General features: G+C 41.8%; 1 long non-coding RNA gene across 5 annotated transcripts in view; it reads right to left on the bottom strand.

Moving 5' to 3' along the window:
- Positions 1 to 4,491: 4,491 nt before the first annotated feature.
- The window catches only part of LOC129853838 (uncharacterized), a 56,469-nt gene continuing 50,703 nt past the window's right edge, over positions 4,492 to 10,257 (bottom strand). For 2 of the 5 annotated variants that reach the window (XR_008759192.1, XR_008759196.1), the window contains 7 exons: positions 7,382 to 7,561; positions 7,165 to 7,261; positions 6,892 to 6,976; positions 6,670 to 6,763; positions 6,044 to 6,221; positions 5,846 to 5,936; positions 4,492 to 5,744 (listed from right to left, as the gene is read on the bottom strand). This is a non-coding gene — a long non-coding RNA (uncharacterized LOC129853838). Of the gene's footprint in view, positions 5,745 to 5,845; positions 5,937 to 6,043; positions 6,222 to 6,330; positions 6,764 to 6,891; positions 6,977 to 7,164; positions 7,262 to 7,381; positions 7,562 to 10,257 lie in introns of all 5 variants that reach the window. The other 3 variants (XR_008759194.1, XR_008759195.1, XR_008759193.1) reach the window with 3 other exon arrangements.

Here is a 10,257-nt window from a genome sequence, read left to right as displayed (position 1 = left end):
AGTATGAATTTGATTGCCTCGCTCTGGTTCTCTGACACTCATAGGTTGATTGGAGTGGTATTGTGGGTGACCCGGCCTAGAGAGCGCCCGTCCAGCGCTCTAACGTCCATGGGAATGGAGAGGGGCTGAGTGGGGATGCCCAGCTCGGACACCAGGGAACTTGTCGAATAACGATTCCGGGTTCCAGCAACTCTCAGCTGCAAATGAGCAGAAATCCACTGCATAGTCTGCCACACTGCGGGAGTCTTGTCGAAGCTGGAGTAACTTCCAGGCAGCCTTTCTCCCGGACCATGGAGAATCGAAAACCTTTATCTCCACCACAAACTCCTCCAGACTGAAGCATACCACCGACTGTTGTTCCCACACGACCGTAGCCCAGGTGAGAGCCATCCCAGACATCAGCGTGATGAGATACACTATCTTTGAGCGGTTTGAGGGGAAAGAGGAGGGCTGCAGCTCAATGATGAGAGAACACTGCGTGGGAAATGCCCTACAGGTTCCCGACTCTCCAGCAAAGCGTTTCGGGCGAGGTAAGTGGGGTTCCCGGGAAACTGGGGTGGCTGGGGAGGCAGCGCTGCTAACAGCCGGTTTACTGAGGGGCTGGGAGGTTACCGTCATGGTAGGCTTCCTGACAGATAACCCGCGGAATTGCTCCAGCAATGTGTACAACGAGCGGTCATGGTGTTCAGCCAAGGTCTGGAACCCTTCTATAAGACCACGTAGCAAGTCCTCGTGCCTTCCAATGGTGGCTCCTTGGGAGGAGACGGCGTTGCGAAGCTGGTCCGAGTCTGCTGGTTCCACACTGGCCAGTTCGTACTGTCAAGGCGCAGGAGAAGACCCAGATGCAGACAGTTTCGAGGTAACAGAAGTTTATTACAAAAACAGTGGGGTAGGCAAACGACAGGTCAAGGGCAGGCATAGGTCCGTAATCAGAGCAGAGTCCGAAAGGTACAGAATGGCAGGCAGGCTCAGGGTCGGGGCAGGCAGAATGGTCAAACCCGAGAAAACTAGAAAACAGGAACTAGAGAAAGACAGGAGCAAGGGAAAAATGCTGGTAGGCTTGACGCCACAAAACGAACTGGCCAACTCGGAATTGTAAGTTGGGAACTCAGGCCTCATTCTAGAGCTACGACCTGAAGATCACTGACGTCATCATGATTCGACCTTGTTTTTCCGAGTTCCCTGTTGTCTTGAAAACACCATAAATCCAGAGAATGCCAGACTTTGATGACAAAATTTGCCCACGATGGACTGCCTCGACACCTTCCTGTTGAAGTGAGCACAGTACAACAAGGTAAGTCCAAAATGTCTTGTATGCTGCTGTATAAGGATGTAATATGCCAGGGAGATATGCATACTGTAGCTAAGAAAGTAATACTAAGTGTATGTTGTGTAGTAAGCTGTTAGTAGACCATGTGCCTCACCCTAATAATTTGGTCTATTTTCCCCTCTTAATTTTGCAAACTGTTCTGACTTGGTGGTGCACATGTAGCCTATAAACTGTTTTAGAGAAATGTAATTATTGAAAATTGTAAGAGCTTTCATTGTCTGCTTATATGCCCCCTTCATTTATCCTATGGTTCTGACTTGGTGTACAGGGAGAACATTGTAAGAACGTCCCATGTTCGGAATTCTGTCGTTGTACATTTCAAAAGTGCTGAACAAATAGTTATATTGACTACGTCCGTTCTAGCTCGCTCGTTAATGTCTTAATCGAAATTACGGATTGCCTCTTATAAACTTGTCGTCCCCTTATGCCATAGTTTGTACATCTCAATTCCCAGTAGAAACCACATTTGTTAATAAAGCAAGTCAGCCATATCCGCTATGTTTACTTTAAAGGCAGTAAATTAGGCTGAATGAACTGTTTCACTGCCAGACAAGGCTCTGCTGATAGCCAGGTGTAGCGATGGTAAGGTGTTGGGACAGCTTTATGTAGGCCCTAACAGTTTTTGGGCACCGTTTGGCACCGTTATAGTGCAATTAATGTATTGTTTAGTGTTGTGTGTTGTAGTGGCTTTGCTGCCATGCGTCCACCAATATTTTTTTTGGGGGGGGTGTTTGCACCACCAAGATTTACAGTGCTTTCGGAAAGTACTTTTCCCACATTTTATTACATTACAGCCTTATTCTAAAATGGATTAAATAATTTTTTCACCAATCTACACACAATATGCCATATTGATAAAGCGAAAACAGCTTTGTAGAGATTTTTTGCAAATGTGTAAAAAAAAAACTACTTATTTTACATAACTACTCAGACCCTTTGCTATGAGACTCGAAATTGAGCCAAGATTTACAGTGCTTTCGGAAAGTACTTTTCCCACATTTTATTACATTACAGCCTTATTCTAAAATGGATTAAATAATTTTTTCACCAATCTACACACAATATGCCATATTGATAAAGCGAAAACAGCTTTGTAGAGATTTTTTGCAAATGTGTAAAAAAAAACTACTTATTTTACATAACTACTCAGACCCTTTGCTATGAGACTCGAAATTGAGCCAAGATTTACAGTGCTTTCGGAAAGTACTTTTCCCACATTTTATTACATTACAGCCTTATTCTAAAATGGATTAAATAATTTTTTTCACCAATCTACACACAATATGCCATATTGATAAAGCAAAAACAGCTTTGTAGAGATTTTTTGCAAATGTGTAAAAAAAAAACTACTTCTTTACATAACTACTCTGACCCTTTGCTATGAGACTCGAAATTGAGCTCAGTTGCAACCTGTTTCCATTGATCATCCTTGAAATGTTTCTACAACTTGATTGGAGTCCACCTGTGGTAAATTCAATTGATTGGACATGATTTGGAAAGGCACACACCTGTCTATATAAGGTCCCACCATTGACAGAGCATGTCAGAGCAAAAACCAAGCCATGAGATGGAATGAATTTCCCGTAGAGCTCTGAGATTGTGTCGAGGCACAGATCTGGGGAAGGGTACCAAAACATTTCTGCTGCATTGAAGGTCCCCAAGAACACATTGGCCTCCATCATTCTTAAATGGAAGAAGTTTGAACCACCAAGACTCTTCCTAGAGCTGGCCGACTGGCCAAACTGAGCAATAGTAGCAGAATGGCCTTTGCCAGGGAGGTGACCAAGAAGCCGATGGTCACTCTGACAGAGCTCCAAGGTTCCTCAGAGAAACAAGATTCTCTGGTCTGATGAAACCAAGATTGAACTCTTTGGCCTGAATGCCAAGCGTTACATCTGGAGGAAACCTTACATCTTCCCTACGGTGAAGCATGGTAGTGGCTGCATCATGCTGTGGGGATGTTTTTCAGCGGCAAGGACTAGGAGAGTAGTCAGGATCAAGGCAAAGATGAATGGCCCTGATACTCTACAAAGATCAATGAGAAAGTGAATTGAAGCCGGGGTAAGTTAATCAAAAACAAGCCAAATCACAGAAAAAGCGTCTGGAACCGACTATAACATTCCATTTACATAAAACATTTAGATTGACTTCAGAAAGAGGAAAATTCTCCTTTACTTCAAAAATGAGGTTGGTTGGTCGTATAAGCAAATGTATAGCAACCGAAAATTGAGTGTTTAAATCTCATCATGGACAACTAGCATTTTGTCCAATTACCAGCTTTGCATCGACTTACTACTTTTTAGCTACTTTGCAACTACTTAGTATGTTCGCTAACCCTTCCCCTAACGCTAACCTTTAACATATCTCCTAACCTTAACCCTTTCACCTCACTCCTTACCGTAACCCCTAGCCTAGCTAACGTTAGCCACCTAGCTAACATTAGCATTAGACACCTAGCTAACATTAGTTACAACAAATTGGAATTGGTAACATATCCTACGTATTGCATTCATAACATAGTTTACAATTGAAATTCATAACATATCATACAACTGCAATTCGTAGCATACCATATGAATTGTAATTCATAACATATTATGTGAAATGGATGATGGACATCCACAAATTGATACTTACACATATAAAACTATCCATACAGAATAATACGAAATGCTATGAGATTAGGTTGCCGCCTGTAGTAGCACACAGTCAAAAGAAAAGGAAATGGATTTTAACTACGTGATTAAATGAGTCTGTTTTCAACAAATCGACTGTTTTAGAGTATTGTATTTTAACCAAGCAAGATAAATAAACGTGAAATCACTATTGAGTAAATGACCAAAATCATTTTGGAAGGAAGGATTCAAGAAATTTAAATGGTCTGTCAAAGTCGATGGGTAATTCTCAAAATGCATACAACGGAAATTGGAGCACGGGAGGGTCGGTGTACGATTCCAAATAAAAGTATGTGAAATGGAGCATGGAGGGCACTTCTCAAAATGCAAACTCCGTTTGTACATATTTTGAAGCATGCATTGATGCAAGCTTCAATGGAAAGTATGCAAAGAAATATGACGCAACCACGTAAAAAATGTGATAACATTTCTTTAAATCAATGGCGGCCGTTATTTGAGCTGAAGCAAGAGAAAATACACTCAGACTTAAGAATGAAATGTTTTATATTCACATCTCATATGTTGCCCAACTACAATATTTGATAGGTTAATAAATACAGTCCCTGATACCAGTATAAAACATTTATGGAAGTACAGTATATATGGAGACTGTGGACTGACAAAAATTAGATCCATGTAAAGGTTAGATACATGTATAAAATAAAAATGTTCCCTGGTCTTCTCAGAAATAGGACACTTCCTTTTAAAAAAATGTTTGGGGGGGGACATGTTGTTCCATGTAGTGAATCTGTTATTCAATGCGTATGTATAGGCTAATAGCATAAAGGCCCACATTTTTTTGATACTTCAAGTGGTCTGAAAATTCTAAATCAAATAGCAAAAAGAATAAAAGAGGCAGACAAGTGACAGTGAGTGTGGTGGTGTGTACTACTGTGTGGGTCTTGCTAGAACAAAGGAGGGATCAGCTATCAGACTCAAGGAAGAGGTCGTTGCCCTCACCTGTGAGAGGCACGCTATCCCTACGGCAGGATTTACTAAATTCAATGAACATCTTGTGAAAACCAACCCGTCAATATTTAAGATTGGAACACAGAAACCTTGATATTTTTTGGTACAGTTGTCATTAATTTATTTTCACATGGCAATCATAGACTAAATCCATCATTCTGATGTGTGGAATATAGTGGAGGTGGTTGCTGTGTGGGTGGGAGATTCTGCCTGTCACTTGTTCTCAACAGGCACCCAGTCTCAGAAGGGGGACTTGAAAGAGACTGCAAAGTCCAGGCACTGCTGTTCGCTTTGTTCAGAGTATTTGCAGTGCTAGTGTTTTTAGTTCATCTGTGTCTCTCACATATTATGTGCCCAGTATGATAGAGCAAGACAACTTTCTTAGCAGATAATGACAACTGTAGCTGTAGATGATGTAATGACAACAGTAGCTGTAGATGATGTAATGAAAAGTTGGAAGGTGGTTGGTAATGGAGGACATCAGGTTGATCTGGGTGTTGGCCAAAACCCCTAGCTCTTGGAGAACAGAAGCAGAGTTAAAGGGAACATGGTAGGAGACAGACGTAAACAAGCAAACACACAGGTTACACTTTACTGTGAGAACATTTGATGGATTAACGCAGAGATATGTACTTTTCAACACTTCTGGAAGGTGTAGCCTACCTCAAGCTGGTCCCCCTCCGACTCAGAGCACAGAGAATCAGACTGATCCGAACTCACTGGTTCTGGTAGATGGGATACCTCCTGGGGGGCTCGGACAGTCGATGGTCCTAAAGTCATTTGGAGAGGTAAATTGAAGAGGTACATTTTTATAAGTTTAGCATAACAACCATTTCTTGCTTTCTCAAATGTCAACCAAAGCTTAACGTACTTTGTCATTTGGGCTTCACTGAAGTGTAGGGCGTCAATGCTTCCAGTGGTAGACCGTCCAACTGCTCCAACTGTAGAAGATAGTTGGCTTCCTAGGGTTACCATAAGAAAAATATCAGTGTTAGGGAAACTTAAACTAGCTTCAGGTTATTTTGTGTGCAAATGCAAATAGTTATTATATGACATTTTTTATATTCACTTTAACAGATGGTGACCACAGCTAGGAGCAGCGAGGTTTCCAAGGTCTCTGCCTTCCTTTCGTCCTTCTTCCAAAGCAAGTAATTCGCCCGGATGTCGTAGCACTTGGTCCCCTTCTTGACTCTGCTCCGGTAGCTCTCCTCCTGTTTCTCCTGCGCCTTGTCCATGTTCAGTCTCACCTTGTTTGATGACAGGAACACATGCAATTATATTTCATATTACAAATACATTTCTTACATAGCTCTTGGAGGTCCAGAAAATAAGTAAACAATGGACAATCATTTTTACATGGTCAAAGACCTCCACATCCTTCTCAGTCCGTGTCTGAAGGTCATTCTCGAAGGCGTTCTGATCTGGTTCGACAACTTCCACCACATCAGGTGGGGTTTCAGTGATCTGAAAGATCGTTATGCAAAAATAGCCATAGACAAACAACACTAAGTCAATCACTAGGGTCTGGTTGGTCCATTCACCAAACCTGGAGGAGGGGGTAGGAAAGCGATATCTATTGACAATGTAAGATATTGAAATATGTCTGATTATCTACCATGGAAAAACAAAAACAGATTGTAACAAAATAAATCAAACAAACCATTGGTGACAGAATACAACCTTTGACATCCGTACCTTGTTCCAGGGTTAATGTCCTCGGTCACTCAAGATGACCTCAGGAGAACCGTGGGTGTTGAAGATGTCCACCATATCCTTGGAGGTGGTCTCACTAGTTTTGTATCATAAAAAACAAAAATCGATTTTTGGTTCCAAGCACCCTTTTTAATGGGTTACAGATGGGTATTTAGAGTTAAGCGCGTTCTCTTCCTTTACTGAACTTAAATGAGTATTGCCTACATCCACTTGGTAAAGTGATCGGTTGCCGTCAGACACCAGCTGTTGCCTTTCCTGGATTTCGTGAAGGGGCCGATGAGGTCCATCCCTAACATTTAAAACAATAGAGAGAAGATGACTTTATTCTTACCCGTATCTGCGTCATACAGTATGCAGACTTTCATATTTGTAAGGATACTGACACACACATTCTATAACATTGAACTCTGCTGTGAACAAATAAAGCAACCATTACAAAGCAACTTATCAGGGCAAAATTTGAATTGGGACACTTACCGTCCATGTGCCATGGTGAAACAACTTTGATGGGCTTCAACTCCGGCGCCACAGTCTTCACCCTCTCAAACTTCTGGCAGGCTAGACAGGTACTTACCTTTAAGCAAAAAGTGACAAATTGAAACATTGTGTGCTCTCTGATATGACATTCATTGAAATCATAATAATTTCACGTATAATAGAATGTGATTGATAAACAAAAGGTTATTTCACTTACCCAGCTGTCCACCTCCTTGACAATTCCCTGTCAGAAGAAGCGTAGGTTGATTTTGGCAATCAGGCGCTTCACTGAATTGGCCAGCAAGCGTCACAGTCAGCACGGCCTCCTTCTCCTCCTTAGCAAAAATCACCCTCTTGTGTGGTTGGCCATCCTTCCCCCGTAGGTAGATATGATTACCTAACAAGTTGGAAGAGATGTTGAAATACTCAAGTCTAAGTACATTTGCACTGCTGTCTTTCCCTCTGTTTCTCTCTCCCTGTCTGTCTTCCACCCTCTTCCCACTTCTCTCTTTCATCCCTTCTCAATCCCCCCCCCCCCCCTCTGTCTGTCTGGTGAAGACACCTAGTTAAGGGCATTTGGAATTACCATCGTTGCTTGCACCTCACCATTTGATTGATCAGGTTTAACTTATAGCTAGACACCTCAACATATACAGTAACTATATCAGTGGAGGCTGCTGAGGGAAGGACGGCTCATAATAATGGCTGGAATGGAGTCAATTGAATGGTGTCAACCACGTGTTTGATAGATTCCATTTACTCCCTTCCAGACATTATCAGCCATCCTCCCCTCAGCAGCCTCCACTGAACATTATGTATAGCTAGCAACTAGCTAGCGTTAGATGGAAAATGGTTGTACGTAACTTTTAGCAGATAACTGGACGGCTTTAGCTAACTGCTTAACGTTACCCTGAATTGTGAATTTCTCTGAATGTTGCGCCTCTTGTCGAGATCAGTGGTGTCTTCAGAACACGTCGCCTTGTTGGAAAGGTAAAAGATCTCGAGAGATGCCATTGAAGTGCAAGCTACATACAAACAGAAAGCTGCAATAACCGGTTACAGTAGCTTGCTAGCAGAGGGGGACACTATTTTGCATGACAGGCCCCTAGAAACGAGTTTGGGAAAGCCTTCCCTGCAATACTGCCCAGGGACACAGTGATTTATGGCAAAGTGGCGGATTGTGGGCATGCGCCTGTCACAGAGAAACGCAAACACCAGCTGGTTGACAGAGTGCTGGGCCATCTCTATGCACTTGATGTCCTTCTCCCACCGGAACATTCAACTCCTCCACTGTGTGACGTCAGAGTAGACCCCCATTGTCCCAGGGAACATTTGGATGGACTACCTCCAAATCAGCCGGCATCTGACGCACCAGGGCTGTCCCCTTTGTGTGCCCCAAGTCGTTTCCACCGAGGTGGATGACTATGATAAAGTACATTCACACCCCGGTGAGAGAGAATATTTCAGAACCCTTCCATTGAGAACAGCTCATCCATATTGTGCACTCCTGTAGTCCTCTAGCAGGCTACATTGTGCACTCCTGTATTCCTCTAGCAGGCTACATTGTGCACTCCTGTAGTCCTCTAGCAGGCTACATTGTGTAATCGCATAGTAAATATTTGCTTCCGTCTGTTTCCCTGCCCTTGACAATTTGAATATGAGCTGGGATCTTATCAATGCACTAAATTAAAAACGCACAACATTGTGAAGGTTCATAAGGAGAGCATGTGCTAAGGTGTATGTTGTATAATAATGTTGCATAATCACCTTCCAGTGTAAAAAACACAGGTAATAAAAAATAAAGTTAAGTGTGAATTGGCATTGGTCTGAAGGTGAAAAAAGAGGAAATTCACATGACCATCACAATGCCTATTCCATCCATGCTCTACCAGCACACCGCTTTGACCTACAGTAGCTATGTCAATATTGTACTTCAAACTATGTTTAGGCAGTTTGCTTAGGATTCAAACCTTCTCAAATAGCCTAATTTATACTCTTCACAGACATAATGGACTTTAATGTCCTGCTATTCAAATTATGTATACATCTCTCATTTGGCTGTATGTATTTTTAGTTATAGGCCTATCGTAAATGTGTATTATTGTTGCATAATCACCTTCCAGTGTAAAAAACACAGGTAATAAAAAATAAAGTTAAGTGAGAATTGGCATTGGTCTGAAGGTGAAAAAAGAGGAAATTCACATGACCATCACAATGCCTATTCCATCCATGCTCTACCAGCACACCGCTTTGACCTACAGTAGCTATGTCAATATTGTACTTCAAACTATGTTTAGGCAGTTTGCTTAGGATTCAAACCTTCTCAAATAGCCTAATTTATACTCTTCACAGACATAATGGACTTTAATGTCCTGCTATTCAAATTATGTATACATCTCTCATTTGGCTGTATGTATTTTTAGTTATAGGCCTATCGTAAATGTGTATTATTGTTGCGTCGCCATCTTGATTGCAAAAATAAAAGTACAAACCTTACTTTAAGCTACACATTTTGACAGTGGTAATGAACTGTCCATTGATCAGCACAGCAATTGATAACACAGGACCATGTTTGAAACAAGTGGTTCTGAGCTTAAATCAATTGGACACAGGTAAGTTAACAATTAAAGAATCAGGAATGCAGACAGGCTCTGAGCTACCGTGTCCAACATGCCACCACCTCTTGTTATGTTGGGCACCTACTTAACAAAAAAGGACATATGTTTTTGTAAAATAAAGGTTTAAGGAAATACAGGCATGCACCACATTACTACAAGACAAAACAGCTCAATCAAGACTGGTGGTCTTATAAGTAGAAAAGCAAAGTGTGTATTAATATATATTTTTTTTTAAAGCATGAAAAGGTAGCGTAATGGGATAATATCTTACTGTGGGGTGTGAAGAATCCAATACTGTAACTTGTATGCGGCACAAATCACATTATTGTGGAAGCACCTCCTCTATCAGGAATCAAGGTAAGACCCAAGTGCAGACTGTGAAGTAACAATGTTTAGTGTGACCATAGGGGTAGGAAAACAACAAGTCAAGGCAGGGGTCGACAATCCAGAGGAGAGGCCAAGGTACAGGACAGCC

The sequence above is a fragment of the Salvelinus fontinalis genome, chromosome 4 (assembly GCF_029448725.1).
Source record: "Salvelinus fontinalis isolate EN_2023a chromosome 4, ASM2944872v1, whole genome shotgun sequence".
Classification (NCBI taxonomy): Eukaryota; Metazoa; Chordata; class Actinopteri; order Salmoniformes; family Salmonidae; genus Salvelinus; species Salvelinus fontinalis.
The sequence above is the reverse complement of the archived record's forward strand: the minus strand, read 5'-3'. Positions and strand labels throughout refer to the sequence as shown.